The 16,357-nt window shown below is 39.8% G+C and overlaps 1 pseudogene; it reads right to left on the reverse strand.

The window, feature by feature from the left end:
- Positions 1–341: 341 nt before the first annotated feature.
- Positions 342–15,147, reverse strand: LOC130604414 (G1/S-specific cyclin-E1-like; annotated as a pseudogene).
- Between the last annotated feature and the right edge of the window lie 1,210 nt (positions 15,148–16,357).

A 16,357-nucleotide genomic window follows, 5' to 3' on the forward strand; every position in this document is an offset into this window, starting at 1 on the left:
TGACTACAGATTATCCAAAGGACAAACAGGCACAGTAACTAATCTAAACTTCAAGTCCTTTTCCTAAACAGTTGGTCACATTAAGCATCATGTTCTGCAGCAGCATTTGGAGCACTCTTCAGTGTTCTTTTAAGTGGCTGGTGTACTTGATCCATTTCTTTAAAATACTTTAATATTCAATAAAAGTATTTCAAATAGAAATTTTCTTCTGTCATGAAAAAAGGTTTCCTTTCCAGATTCCGTAAAAGCTTATGAACTTCATTGGCAGAATTTCTGTAATGGATAAGGAGTTAGAACCAGCAGAACAGGCACTTCAGCAACATTGTCAACAGTTTCTAAAGTCATATTGGTTTCAGTCCAGAAGACTGTTTCTTACTACTTAGTGGTGATGTAAGGACACTAGTGGGGAAAGGTGAAGTCTTATTTTGCTCAGCCAATAGGGCTTTTTTTTTGCTTGAGCTTTGTCCTGAACGCACAGGAAAAGGGAAAAAAAAAAAAAAAATCTTTCCTTCGGTATATCTGTGCAACAGAGCAATTTAATTCAGTTTCATAAATTTGATAGATTGCCATTATGGATATTCACCTCTGTATCTAACCCCCCTATTAGCAACCAATAACTCATGTAGTACACAATAGTTAGTGAATACAAACTCCAAGTTTGTATTCAGCATTAACTTTTGGAATCTGATGGTCAGCAGTACTGCTGGTATCTACAAGAAAGCAAAATTCAGAAGAAACTGTACAGTAAGAACTTTTAGATTATTTAGAAGTTATTAAATAAAAGTTAAGGATAACTTAGATTAACTACAATTTGCTGGACAAGATTTTGATCCTCTGCAAGTTTCTCATGCTAAAACCCACTCTTGCTCAGCTTCTTCTTAACCACCACTGCCACATAAGTGTCCCACGAGATCAGTCTCAAGTGATCAGTCTTTATTTTCTTTTTTTCAGACAAGGTTGCATAACCTGTATTTTCTATAAAGAAAGGTATAACATACAGTATTTGAAGTATTCCAGAGGGTAGAAATAAGCTTCTGATTTCCAGGGTAATTATATGCTGTTTAAGATGAGAGAGTTAAGTCATAATCACCTTTTTACACTAAATACTAAACAAGTCAGTCCCAAGACAAGTCTCTGTCCCAAGGATTTTGTAACTGGAGTACAACTGTGTGCCTTTTATCATCTGAATACACTCAGTCTTCATCTGGTAATGCTTCACTTCAGTTTACTGTATGTTCTAACCAAACAAGAAACAAGACAAAGTTTTCACAGACAGATTTTGTCATTATGCACATGCATACCAGCAAATCCAAGCTGTTTATGTGCATCTGTATAGTGTCCAAGTCTTCAGGAGCTATACACCTGAAGTGTTTGAGTTTGGAGCTTCCTACTTCCCTTATAGCCATCGCAAATGGAACCATCCATTTCACACATTCCTCTATCTCACACCATTCATAACCTGGAAGACAAATGCATATGCTTATCTGCCCAACTGAAGACTTAACATTTGTAAACACATTAGACTTAACTTATAGATGTCAATACCTGAAACTTTCTGCATCAACTCAGATGAGGAGAATAGAAACAAAACAGAATCTGCAAGTACTCCATATGTATATTCCAAGCAGCCAACATCCAGCAAACAGAGATCCAAGAACTACAAGACAACATATGGTTAATAAGTCTATCACAAGAACACTTTCTTTCCAGGTGAAATAGCATTTGAAGGAAGAAGTCAATCTTACCTCTGCTATTTGTACAAATATTTGCTGTGGATATTGTGGTAGCAATACCTCATAAAGCTCATTTAAATATGCAACTTGCATGTAAATGTTCAGCCGTGATACAACTGTCACTGGATTTAAGTTCCAATTAAGAGCCTGAAAGAGTGAACATGCACAAGACTTCATTATTAATAAAGGTCTTAACTTAAACCATGCAATTTTGTTTACTCCAAATCAGAAGCTCTAATTCCAGTTGGTCAAGGCATCTTTGAAACACACAAATCTAATCCTCTCCTGTACCTCTTCCTGCTGATAGGGTGGGGAACAGCTAGTTTTGTTAATACGCACATACTGGTGGATGCTTTAAATCACTTGTTACCTAGAGAACAATTTTCTAATTAGAAAGAGAAATTGTGCCTCTTAGCAGCACATAAGATGAACTGAGGCTCTCTGCTTTTAGTCTGATTACGCTATATATTTTTAAAAATTAAAGCAGAAATAATTCCACTTTGAAATATTACCTTCATAATGATCAATTCCATACCGAGGATTTCATCTTCTGTACAAGCCCCATCTGTAACATAGCCAAACTGGTGCAACTTCGGTAGATAAATTTCCTGAAAGATATACACACACTCATGGTGTTCTCTGCCTTTAATAACCATGAATTTCTTGTTCAACCTTCCTGCTCATAGCTTTCACCTTTCACTTTCAATGGATCAGTACAACATGCATTATGTTTGACTACAGTATCACTGAGATGGCATCATAATTGACATAAAGTTTTTATGTCCTGAAGAAAAGTCCACTTACCCCTTGCCTGAGAAGAACAGATTGAAGAGTAATAGCTCTCTTAAAAGACAAACAGTAAGTACTTAAAAAGTGCTGTGTTTTAACAGTTCAATTTGTTCTAGTAAATAAGAATAGCTCAGACTCTCATCCAGTAGGCACTCCATTGACAACAGAATTCCAGCAGCTGGTCTCCGTATATACAGCCAGCCAAAAAACTCATTTAGCAATTGCAACTAAAAAAATTCAGATTTGTTTTAACATTGAAAAGACTATCCTTTTAAAATTAAAGATATACCGTGATGATAGCTAGTCTTAATTTTAGACACTTAATAGAAGAATTACAACCAAAAAAAAAAGTCTCCCAGTGGAAACATCATAGCAACAAGCTCCATAAAGCCTGCCAAAACCCATCTAGCATACAAGTGTGCTGTCTGTCCATTCACATTTTTATGCTTAGGTAAAGCTGGAGATGCTTACCTCGAGCTTTGGTGTTATAAATAAAGAGGAGATACCAATAAGCTGCAATAGTGTTTTTAAAATATTCTGTTGTGTTACCATAAACCAATCAAATAAATCTTGTGCTAAATAAAAAGTTTCTCTATGAAGCTTGTAGACTTCACAAACCTGGAGAGACAGGGATTACAAAGGCCAAAAACAGTGTTAAGAGTCAAAACCAGATGCTACAGATGCATTAAAAATACTAACAAAACCAAGAGCTAGACATAAAATTCATATTGGCTTTCTGATTCACTGCTATTGTGGAGGAATATGTTAACTAGGAGCATGGCCTAAACAGTTTTCTTTGACACAGGATGACTGACACTGCAGTAACTCCCCCCCAAGACAAAAACAAACAAACACATACAAACACACACACAAAAATCACAAAAGGAGTGAAAATCCCTTTAGGAAATGCAAGCACATATTCTAGCAATGTCAAAACATCAGTTCCTCATTTTTGCAAAGCTGCATCATTCCAACACATCAAAAGAGAAAATTCTCACAAATACTTCAGAATTAAGAACAGAGACTATGCTTCCAATTCATCTGAACAGCAAAAGACACTCACATAGAGACAGAAGACTTGTAGTACATTCTACATGGCCAATAACAGACAGAGAGGTTGTATGATGCACCTGATCTCCAAACCACCACATACCTTCCATCTTACAAGGACTATCATAATCACTTCTGCAGCTTTTATCTGCAGTGTGACCTTAAAAAGCTTACATCACTTTAGGGACAAATTTATTGTTATTCACTATCAATGAGTAACAGCAAATATTGTCAGTTTGTACACTAACAACTCAATCTGTTATACATTCTTTTTTAAAGTTTGGTGCCATTCACTGACAAACTTTAAGATGAAGATGAGTGTCTAGTGTTAAATGGGTTATGCAAAGATCTTTAAGTGTACTCATGACAGCTATTAGTACACTTCAACAAAAGCACTCTTGAAATACTTACAAGCATGGAAAAGCTTACCTCCATTAGCCAGTCTAGAAGAGTTGTTTTCATTTTAGGTTGCAGGATAAGGTGCCTTTGCATATAAAGTGTATCCCTCACATGTCTCCTCTTTGTTTATCATGTTTTTTCATATGTCATCTCTGTTTGCCCAGCTAAGACAGATCAATATGTTTAGTCTCAAATAATAAAAAAAGAAAAATAGACAAGCAGCAGCAAAACAGCACTTACCCTAGAACTGGTAATAGTGAAGCTCTAGTTGGAACAACACTTAGATATATAAAGTGAGAGTAATCAACACCAACTGGATCATCATCTTTATCCAGAGCAGGAATCAATATATGGGCATTTCTGAGAACACTGTTCCAGGATGGCTGTTAAATGAAACACAAGATTTTACACTATGCCACAGTTTTATGCGGCATATTGTCATGCACTGATACATCAAACATTCATTTTAACAGATCTTTTGGACATCCTTTGATCATATAAGCAAGACACAAAATGGAGCAGGTAGTGACAATTGAGGTTATTGGTTACAGACCAGGCAGAGGCTTCAGTGAAGCAGCCACACTTAAGAATACAAGCTGCTGAGACACCCATGCATCTCAGCATGAGCTGGGAGCCCCCAGAACAAGCTTCCAGAGTCAGGGCAAGGAGGGCAGCAGGAAAGCAGAGGAAAAGGTTGCCTTCAACTCCATTGAAACAGCGAGGTCAGAGGATTTCCAGCATGGAAATTGAAGGGAAAGGAACAGGAGGGGGACAGGCCTGTTTGTCTCACCCTAAAAAGCAGCAGCTTGTAACAAAGACATCAATATCAGGCTACTAGACTTCAGCCTTAGTTTGCCCATCAGAAAGACCTATAACTCTTAGCCATTTTTCACTCACAGGATGCATCAGTTTGAAGTATAGGGTTTGGTGTGGGGTTTTTGGGGGGTCACCCCCCCTCCCCCTTCCATCAGAAGGGGATTCCAGTATTAATAGGAAAGAGAAGAGCAACACGCATTAAGTTGCTCCCATTCTTTCTGGATAGCATTGGAGCTTCTACTACTTTTAATTTCCTAAAGTGTCTGAATATTGTCCTACTCCAGATTAGGTCCAAGTCAACCTGGATAGTTTACATTCTTCATCTGCTTGTCTGAAGACTTGTAAGCTGTTTTCTGAGGGAAATTTTTTTTATTTTTAAATTGGATCTTCCAAAGATAACCTAGACTAGTTAAAGAAACCTTTTGGAGGATATTTTCAAACCTGTTAGGTGGAACATTCTGACAACAGTAAGACCAGATTCTGGAAAAGTGTCTCATGAGAAGTCAAACCTATTCCCTGAGAGTTTAATCCATCTTCTTTTCACCTGAAAGTATTAGTTAGCTTCATATACAGAAACTAACTCCTGTATTTAATTCTCCACTCTAGATGAAGTTGGCCATATAATTTGTATCATAATTGCATGGATGACTCCACTCTAGTTAAGATGAATTTTGTTTTACATGGAGCCTTGGAAATGTATCCATCCACAGAAAGCAGCCAGAATTAGTATGAGAATTGCTAGCAGAATTACAGCAGTGCAGTGCATTACATCAGTGGTTTTAGTGTCCTCTAAAACCAAACACAGAATTTATGCAATATTCTGCTGTCACAAACCTGATGATACAGCCACCCTTGCATCATATAAAGGGTAACTGCATCCTAATTAAGAACTCAGACCTTATGTTCAACAGAAACAAACTAATGAATTGACTATGAAGATGCCATAAAGTGAGATGTGACTATGATATTTTGCCTTGCGTATAAACTAGTGTCAGTAAACAACTTATTTAATATAGAAGTCATGTGGCATAGGCTGCAGTGGATTTATAGCTACTTGAATTTTAGAATTGCTGTGCCTCAACAGAATAACTGTCTCACTGGCTATCATACAAGCCTGCTATACCGCTGCTGGAACCATAAACTTGTTCTTATTAGAGGCCCATGGCAAGAGCTGCTGCACATCTGTAACAATCTGCCTACTTTATCACCACAAAAACCCCTTCTCTGTGTAGGGATGGATACACAGGTACCCATTTTATTTATTGTTTACAGAATCAAAGGGACAAATCCCACCAGCATTCTAAGCTTAACTTGAAAAACTTCTAAGTAAATATTTTGGATGCCTACTGCCCATATTATCTAAATTTTAATTTATATATCATTCCCAAAGTCATACTGAATGGCTACCAGGCCAGGAACACAAACAGGTACACAAAAATTAAAGCCTATCTACTTTCAAAGTTGAAGGTCAATGAACAGAAAACATTTCAAGTTTCCTTCCACTGTCTTTATGAAAGAAGTTAAAACTGAGTTCCTGTTGAAGATTTTTTAAACAACACATTATTATTAGGCAATAAACATGCACAGGAAACCCTTGCTCAGATCAAACAGAATGAATTTTTTGGTGAAGGAGAAAGCAGTGGTGAAGGACAGGCAGCTCTTCCTTGTCAGAAGTGAGAAATTAGTTTCATATAGCACACAAGAGAAAGACAGAAGGGAAAAAGAGATCCCCTCAAATGCTCTCCATTTGAGCCCTGATTAATATGTTGACTGATAACTAGTATATGCACTTGCAACAAGTGGAAGACATTCCAAACAATGATGCCCATCTGTTATGGTAGCACTTTAGCATTAGAACTTCCATCTGCCACTTCTGGTTAGATGTGCCACATTATGAATAACTGTGTACCAAATGAGCATGGTCTGTGCTCCCTGAACATGACTTTTGCAGCTTAAGTATCACCCTGCATGTGCATTAACAGGTATAAGTCCTAGTGCCAGTGACTGAATGAACAGGTGTGTACATGCAGGAGGAAAAAAAAAAAAAAAGGAGTGGGATAAACTTATTTCAGAAGCCAGGCTATTCTGGTTTACTTAGACTGGGCATCTAGATGGAGAAAAGCAACATGCTTTCAACCAACACAGCATCCAATATAGATACCAATACCACCTCAGTTATGAGGAACATAAAAAGGGCACCAAGGGAACTAGAGGACACTACTAAAGCTAGTTTTTACTAACTCAGATCATTCTAGATGTCTTATGGAGAAAACTGGTGACAGTCACTACCAACCTCTACTGCAGGCCTGATTTCTACAGGTGACTTGACAGAAATTATCCCTTTGCTCTACGGGGAAATGAAGCCCATTTTACTACCCCATTAAGCATCTACTAAAACCTCTAAAGTTATAATCAGGAAACTCTTACTTTCTGTCAGTCTGATAATAACCCTTGTCAATGTGAATGGAGCTGACAGTGGAAGGTATCCTGGGTATCCTTTCTTTCCCAGGTGGTACATAAAACTTGTCTGTGAAGAGAAACACCTCAAGATATGATTCTGTTCATCTGCTTAAAGGTCTCATGCTTTGGCCTGCAAGGTACAGCACATAAGCACTGACTATACTCCCACAACTCTCCAGAGGTCAGCACAGAATCCCTCCATGTCAGCCTAAAGGCACATGAAGACTTTTGCAAGGTGCACCCTTGCAATCCCAGGACAGCTGATTATACTGAAGTATTAACATAATGCTTTAAACCAACAGTCCTCATCTCTTGCAAAGACTCCAAAGCAAATGGTATGGACTGAAGTGGTTTGCACACTTCATCAGCCAGGGTTAATAGTGTGTCCCCCCCCCCCCCGCCCATTGCTATACAGCATGAGTAACTGTCCTACCATATTAGCAATAAGAATGAAGCACTGCAAAATAACAATAGGGTTGTGATAAACACATAAATGTATTGGCTTTCACATATCATAGGTGTTGCTATGTGGATATAACTATGAGTTTGCAAAGCTCGCTAAAGACACAAGATTAGACAACAAGTTGAAAATGGCCATAACTCTTGAGCGAAATGGAGTCACATAGCAAAAGAATTTGTAAAGGTAAAAGAAAAGGGGGGGGGGGGCCTTGATATGAGGAAAGCTAGTGCCTGGAAAACATAGGGTTAAAGTACTTTTAGCTTAACTTAGGTTGAAGATAAAGAATGTTTGTGTTGTAAGTCCTGGTGAGATAACAGGATTTAGTGACCCCACTAAACATGAGTGAATTACTTTACACCATCCTTCTACTTATCAGTTAGTTTAGAGACAGAGCCTCCCAAACATCTGCTAGCTTGGGATACTCCTTGTCTGCCCGTTCTGTTTTGCTTGCAATAAATTTTGTGCGAAGGTCACACTGTTCTAAATCTTTGCCAGCTATCAGAAAAATTACAGATATGGCTGGTTTCAGCTAGTTTTGTGATTACTGGGGCATCCAACTGTGCCAAAGGTGAAAAGTACAACATGAAGAAGACTGCTTACTTCATCTTGAAGACCCCTGCCCACATGAGGAAGACTGCTTACTTCATCCTCAAGAACCCTGCCCACAATCACCACAGAGCAGTGTGCAGACGCCAAGAGGAGGAGATTTATAAGTTCCTGGAGCTAGTTATAATATTCCCCGCCTATACACAGGAATTATGAATATGTATATGGCTAATGCAATAGTGAAAGCATATAAATGTGTAACAAATGCTAATCATTGCGCCTCTGGCTACGGTCACACGCCCAGCGCTGTTGCTTTTGCTTTATTGACTTTGTCCCTCAATAAAACACTGTTATCTCGATTAGAGGAGTAAGCTCCTTTTCACAGGGTTAAGCAAGATTATAGATGATCTAATGCCAAATTAGTTACCTGTTTTTCACACTGCTTTTCTTTCTAGTCAGCTCCATATTGGCAACTTCATCAGGATCCTGCAAGAACCACAAAAAGCAATATATAGTTCCAGGAACACAAGCCACAGGACAAGTGGCCATTAGTCACTGCACCATGTGCCCAGTCTCTCAGAGTTACAGCCCTACATCAGACCCTGAACCACCTCACACCCGGACCACCACATGGCCCCCAGACACCCAACAAAAGGAGATGAGGGCCTGGAGGCCAAGCCCGGTGGCAGGGCAGGCGCCAGCATGCGGGCACCAAGATGGGTGGCTGGGCCACACCAGGCCTGCACTCATCATGGCCACATCAGGTTTCGTCTTGCAGGCTTGCACGGCACACTCCGTACCCCCGTCCTCCTTGTCTGGCGCTTTCTCCTCCACGCAGTTGCTGCCAAGAGAGAAGAAGCTGAAGGAACCACGGCCACGGGGAACCTCCTCGGGGTACCTGCAGAGACCTCGGCCTACAGGGCCCTGCGCACAGTGGGGCTGGCAGACTTATCTCTCCCGGCACATGATGCCTGTAATGTGTGGGGTTTGTTCATCAAGAAGTTTGGGGGGAGGGAGGCTCTCTGTGGCTGTCGTTATGTGAAACAATACTCCTTTTTGACTCTGTAACTGTTGTACTCTGTAAGTAATGGGGGGAGGTCAGTTGTCAATACAACTTGCACAGGATTGTGAGAGAGAAAAGGGGGGCTGGGTGGCTCAAAGTGGTGTCTTGTTGCAACTTGAGGGGAGGGGGCTGCAACGGTGAGGAGGCTGGCAGTGGACGCTTCTCGAAGCCTCTGGGAGCTTCTCGAAACTTCCCGAAACTTCTCGGTAATGAGACCCCTGCAACAAAGGGAACCAATGGGGAAGAGTCATGTCAACATCCAAGTGAGGAGGGGCGACAGGATTGGCTGGGGCCTTGAACCGAAAAAGATAAAGGACCACCTCCCAGGGACCACGTGTGTGCGTCTTGGGCGGAGCGGAGGACTCCCCGGCGCACCCAGCGCTGTTTTATCTGCTATCGCTTACTTAGTTTAATAAAATTTATACTTTAAACCAAAATTGGCTACAATATTGATAACAAATTGGTGCCGTGACTTGGATGGAGAAATTCTGACGGGACGACTCCCTCTAACGTTCCAAGTGCTCCGTGTGAGGACCCGGAGGCACCCCCCAATACTTTTGAGACCGAGGGACCGGTCACACAAAGTAAAAGCAAGAAACAAACTGAAGCCCCGCTGTACCCTTTAAGGGAAATATCAATGGGAGGGGCACACCCAGAAATGGGATATGTTTCAATACCCTTGAATTCAGCAGATGCTAGGGAATTTAAGAAAGAAATGGGGACTTTGCTGGAAGATCCCTTGGGGGTTGCAGAGAGAGTGGATCAATTCCTAGGGCCTAATATATATACCTGGGAGGAGTTGCAGGCGATACTGGGGATTTTGTTCACAGCTGAGGAGAGGGATATGATCAGGAGAGCCAGTATGAGAATATGGGACCAACAACACCAACAGGGTCCTGCAGCTGATATAAAATGGCCTCTACAGAGACCTAATTGGAATAACCAAAATGAAATACACAGGGGTCATATGCAAGTTCTGAGGACTATAATAATCCAAGGTATAAGAGACTTGGTCCCCAGAGGCCAGAATATCAATAAGCCTTTTAGCGAACATCAGAAAAAGGATGAAACTCCTACAGAACGGCTGGAGCGTTTGCAAAAGAGTTTCCAGCTATATTCAAGAGTAGACCCCGACACGCCGGTTGGGCAAGCATTAATTAAGGCCCAATTTGTAGCTAGTTCATGGATCGACATTAGGAAAAAATTGGAAAAGTTAGATGATTGGCAGTTTGATTAGAAAAGATCTTAAGAACATTGAAGCAACTGGGTGAGCAGTGACACTTGGAAAGGATATTGCTAATGATTTACTGTGAACAAAATTTATGGCTGTAAATGGACTGTAAAGTTCCTTACCTCTGTTTTCATTGGCACACAGCTGCCAGCATTTCAGTTTTGGTGTATTCAGTACCTGCTTGTATGCTCTTCTGTCCAAGCAGACTCTTGCAGGATTAAACTATACACACAGATGCAAATGCTCACAACAGTGTTGTATCTTATGCTGATCGCTACCCTTTTGCATGATCTTATTATTCAAAGGTTTCTGTTGATCTCCTGTAGCATTAGGAAGACTTTTTCCTCCCAATCCAAAGATAACTCTAAACTGAAGAGTAATGTTAACTAAAAGGGGCTGTTGTCTTCTACTGATCAGAAAGTCTTAGTTCCTGTCTGATCACATGTTTAAAATTTGATTGTGCATGGTTTTGGAGTAAGCAGCCTTTCAGATAAATTTAGCAGAAAGCAGTAGATCAGATTTTCCTACTGGGATCATCTGAAGATAATCCTCACAGGCTCTGTGATCCATGTTGTACCATTGAAGAAGCTTGGGACAGTTTGATGTGTCTTATTCTAGTGACAGTAATGCTTAATTCAGTTTAAATTTGCAAGGTGGCTGTTGCAGCAGACAATCTGATGATCCCTTCTGATCTGAAATGTAATGAAAACTGCAGCAAATTTTTTTTTAAATGTCCTTGTGGGAAAGATGATGGAGAGGAAAGCAAACAACATGGGTAGGTGAATGTTCATGGGAATAGCTTGTTATCTTTTAATCCACTCAGTTGTTTGAGAGCTACATGTTTGGTATAAGGGCATGCTCTAATCCAGAAGAAGATATGTATCATTGGTTTTGTTTGTAGAAGGAAAAGAAACAGCAGGAAAATAATGTAACAGTGAGAAAGGGGCAAGTTTGTCAGGCAAAGGAAAAAGCAAGAAAAACAGGAGGAATAGAAGCATAAGTTAGATAATAAGGGCAAGAGGTATGAGAGCCCACAACAGTCTGTTGGAGTCTTTCGACTTAGACCAGGCTTATTTAAAACAGAAAATAAAAAATACCTCCTTTTTGTCAAGAATCACATTTACCCCCACTGCAAACTTTCCTAATTGCTTCTTGAGATTGCAGCTATGCTAAATTTGAATTATACTGCATATCATAAATAACTGTATTAGAAGAATGCCATCAATTAATTGAGCCCTAGTTGGAAAATAAATGCATGGTTTTACTGTGTCTTTTTTTTGCTTCCATAAATACCTTAATGTGACTATTAATGCAGTCACAGCTGTTTTGCTGACCTGATTCATTACAGTATCACAGTGACTCTGCTATTTGACAGAAAAAAAAAAAAACACAATCCCATGTCCAAGGTCATAAGCAAAAGCAGCAATGAAACAGGAATGAATCTCATGAAGGGGATTCAGTTTCTAGTCATCTAATTTCTAAAAGAACTGCAAATATATGACCTGTTTGTAGCAGGGAGAAGAGATGCTGAGTAAAAGAGGCATTATTAATAGGAAAGAATCAGTGACATCTACTTAAAGCAACTATTAATTTAGCCCTTTATTTTTCACTTCCTATATCATAGTGGAATAAGCCATTTAAAATTCCCCTTCACCTGTGCCAAATTCAGTATTACGGTTTCCTGAGTTCAAACAAATTTATTTCCTTTCACAGTTTTTATCTGAAATGGCCATAAAGTCATCTGTTCTACTGCTAATAGGCCATGAAATTCCTTGTATAAAAAAAGTATAAAAGAATAATTGAAGGCTTAGAGGACTCAGACTTATTCTGATGGTGTTCCTGAGCTAAGTTGTTCATATGTTTATTATTCTAATGTAATTAAAGCTGTCCATTAGGTTATGTACATTTCCCACAAGTGAGTTTCAGTTTCGTCATTAAGGGAAAGCCCATTCTCCAACTAGAGGAGAAAAGTATTTTTATGATTTAACACATTGCAATGAAAAGATGCAGGAAATTTGCAGGATGTGATAAACATAATATGTTAAAACCTCTAAGATAGTTGACTCATCAAAAATGTGCCTTGGGTGAACTCAGGGCAAAGAGGGTGATGAACAGGCTTTGCTGTTTTCTGGATTATCAAGTTGACACTTGATGATCAGTTTTCTGGTTTCTAATGGGGTTACAGGCAGTACAAAGAACCAACATCCAGCCAATTGCATTTTTCAGCTAAAATTCAGCACTTAGGGAAAAGTAGAGAAATTTAGGGAAGAGAGGGAAAAAAAAAATGAAGGTAAAGAGCGTCTCAGTTATTGAAACCTAAACAATGGCATTGTCTGTGGTGGTGTTCCACTTATAGCTAGATGAATTTGCAGCAAAGAAAGGTGTATTTGAGTTGGTTATTCTTAAGGAAGAATTCCCTTTATTTATTTTAATTATACTTTTATGGCAGTAGACATCTCTTATTAGATTTGTGCATTCTTACATAAACTTAGAACATATCACTGATGGTAGTAACAAATGGAAGGCAGCCGTTTGTTGGGGAGACATTCAGAAGCATGAAATTACCCTGAATATAAGGAACTGAAAGAGGATTTAGTTAATGCACCTGTCCTAAGTTTAGCTGATCTAAAAAGACCTTTTTATTTGTTTGTAAATGTAGATGAGGGTACCGGGTATGGGGTTTTGGCACAGGATTGGGCCAGACGGAAAAAAAACCTCAAGGATATCTATCAAAATTGTTAGATGCAGTCAGTAGAGGGTGGCCAACCTGCTTACAAGCCGTGGTGGCCACTGCGCTTCTGGCAGAAGAAGCCAGAAAAATCACATTCAGGGGGGAATTAAAGGTATTATCACCCCACAACATTTGGGGAGTACTACAGCAGAAGGCTGACAAATGGATTACTGATACTAGGCTCCTCAAATATGAAGGAATTCTAGTGTCTTCTCCTAAATTGGAATTAGAAAGTACGAGCCTCCAAAACCCCGCTCAATTTTTATATGGGGAACCGGCTCAAGAATTATCACGATTGTATCCGTAATATAGAGGAACAAGTAAAAATACGTCCAGATTTGGAGGAAGAAGAATTAATAGGAGGCGAAAAATTCTTCGTAGATGGTTCTTCAAGAGTGATAGAAGGGAAAAGGAAGTCAGGATATGCCATTATAGACGGGAAAACCTTTAGTGTTGTGCAGTCGGGACCCCTGAACCCCAGTTGTTCCGTGCAGGCATGTGAGCTATATGCAGTATTACAGGCCTTAAAACTATTGAAGAATAGACGGGGCACGATATATACAGACTCCAAGTATGCATATGGTGTAGTACATACTTCTGGAAAATATGGGAGGAAAGAAGATTGATAAATTTTCAAGGAAAAGGCTTAATTCATGAAGAGCTAATAATTCAAATCCTCCAGGCCCTGAGAGAACCTGAAATCATTGCGGTAGTCCATATAAAAGGACACCAAAAAGGAACAACCTTTGAGATAAGAGGAAACAATTTAGCAGACATGGAGGCAAAACGGGCAGCTCTGGGGGTTGTGAAAATAATGCCAAACACCTCTATGGAGTCTGAAAAAAATAAACGATGCACATAAATTTACTCAAGTAGAAAAAGAAAAATTGACTAAAATGGGTCTAGAAGAACAAGAAGGAAAATGGAAATTAGAAGATGGGAGACAAGTTGTCCCAAAGACTTTAGCTCACCAAATTATGGTGAGAATACATGAAAAAAACACATTGGGGAACCCAAGCCCTTGTCGACCAATTTGCCTTGCAGTATATGTGTATAGGAATATATGATATAGCAAAGGAAATAGTAAGATCCTGTTTAACTTGTCAAAGGGTAAACAAACAACATCAACGAAAAACAATTCCAGGAGGTTACGAATTAGCTGTAAGACCCTTGTCACGAATACAGATTGATTTTACTGAAATGCCTAAGAGTGGTGAATACAAATACCTCTTAGTGATGGTAGATCATCTAACCCATTTTGTAGAGGCATTTCCCACCTCCCGGGCAATGACACGAACTGTGGTAAAAATTCTTCTAGAACTTACAATTCCAAGATACGGAATTGTTGAAGCCATAGACTCAGACAAAGGCCCACATTTTACTTCAAAGGTAATTAGGGAAACAATGAATCAACTGGGCATAAAAGGGGAGTATCACACCTCTTGGCATCCCCAAAGCTCAGGACAGGTTGAAAGAATGAACAGAGAAATCAAGAAACAATTAACTAAAATCATTATAGAAACAAAACTCTCCTGGGCTAAATGTCTACCACTAGCTTTGTTAAACATCAGAACACAACCCAGGTCCGATTTGGGAGTTTCTCCCTTTGAAATGTTATATGGTATGCCTTATAATATGGAAATGCCAGTTGAACATCCAATAATTGTTGAGACCATACCTAATTCATCTAACCAGACGAAGAGAGGAGTTACGTAAACGAGGTATGATATCTCAACGACCTCCGTTAAATATGCACATTCATTCTATAAAACCAGGAGATAAGGTACTAATTAAAACTTGGAAGGAATCCCCACTAATCCCTCGTTGGGAAGGACCCTATCTTGTTTTACTCACCACAGAAACCGCCATCCGGACGGCAGAGAAGGGTTGGACTCATGCGAGCCGTGTAAAAGGACCTATCAGAGACTTGGACCAGTCTTGGGAAGTTGTGAGCCCACCTGGAGATCTGAAAGTCACCCTCAAGAAGGTTTAAATGGACATAAAGGGGACTGGGATATGTAATAACAATAATAACATTTTGAGATTGGTGTGAAATCGGTTGCCTGTAAGAGTGCCAAGAACGGTGGTAATCGAATACGTTAAGTTATATATATAAATTGAATATATTAAAATATTAGTCCAAAAGGAACCAGGTAAGGGAACTGTATAAACGGAGGCAAACACCCGAAAAAGCACTCCCTCTCCTGAAGACTACCCCTGCTACGGAGAAGATGTTATCCCTCGTGGCTCGAAGCAACCGAGTCGACGAGCGAGGTAGAGAGGTAAAATACTGTGGAGAACTGACTCTTGTCATTAGAGCTATACGGGAGTACTGGAAGAACCGCCTCAATGCCCACAGGGACTTGGAAGTCCCTTATAAAAAGTATATCCAAGGATCTCTAATGGGAGGGATAATATTGGTATAATTGATCCAAAACTATTAACAACAAAAAATTGGAGAAGATTCCACCCTTTTTGGCACATCCTAGACATACTGCTTATTCTATTTATAATATGTATACCACAAACATGGGCTAAGGGAATGAACTACCAACCCCACCAGCTGTTTAACTGGACCTTACTCCGATTTGAGGACCAACAGGTTATCGCAACCCAAATAACACCGGGAGAACCAAGCTTTAATGCTACCCTATGTCAGCTTGTCCCGAGACCCCGATGCTGGGAATACCTGGGATTCTATATGTGCCCTAGTTCAAATCCTGGAAAGGGATATTGTAACTACCCTAATCAATATTACTGCAGTTATTGGGGTTGTGAGACTATAGCCCCTGGTTGGATACCGGGTAGTGGTATAGACAGGTACCTAAAGGTTCAGTGGGGTCCATATGGGTTCAGACCACCACAAGGGTGGGGAGGACGTGGAAACTTCAAATACCTCTTCTTAAATGTCACCAGCCCTGAAGACGTAGGATGGATAATTGGAAGAGTGTGGGGAGTGAGGTATACGGAAAAATTTTTACCACCCTGAGAACTTTATTTAATGCATACATTACTCAGGGACACCACCTGACTAAACGAGAGCCATTCACGGCATTAGCAATAGCCACTTCAATGATCT

Source organism: Pezoporus wallicus, unplaced genomic scaffold (genome assembly GCF_028554395.1).
Source record: "Pezoporus wallicus isolate ANWC-B61680 ecotype Strahan unplaced genomic scaffold, APGP_CSIRO_Pwel_v1 contig_7388, whole genome shotgun sequence".
In the NCBI taxonomy this organism is placed as follows: domain Eukaryota; kingdom Metazoa; phylum Chordata; class Aves; order Psittaciformes; family Psittacidae; genus Pezoporus; species Pezoporus wallicus.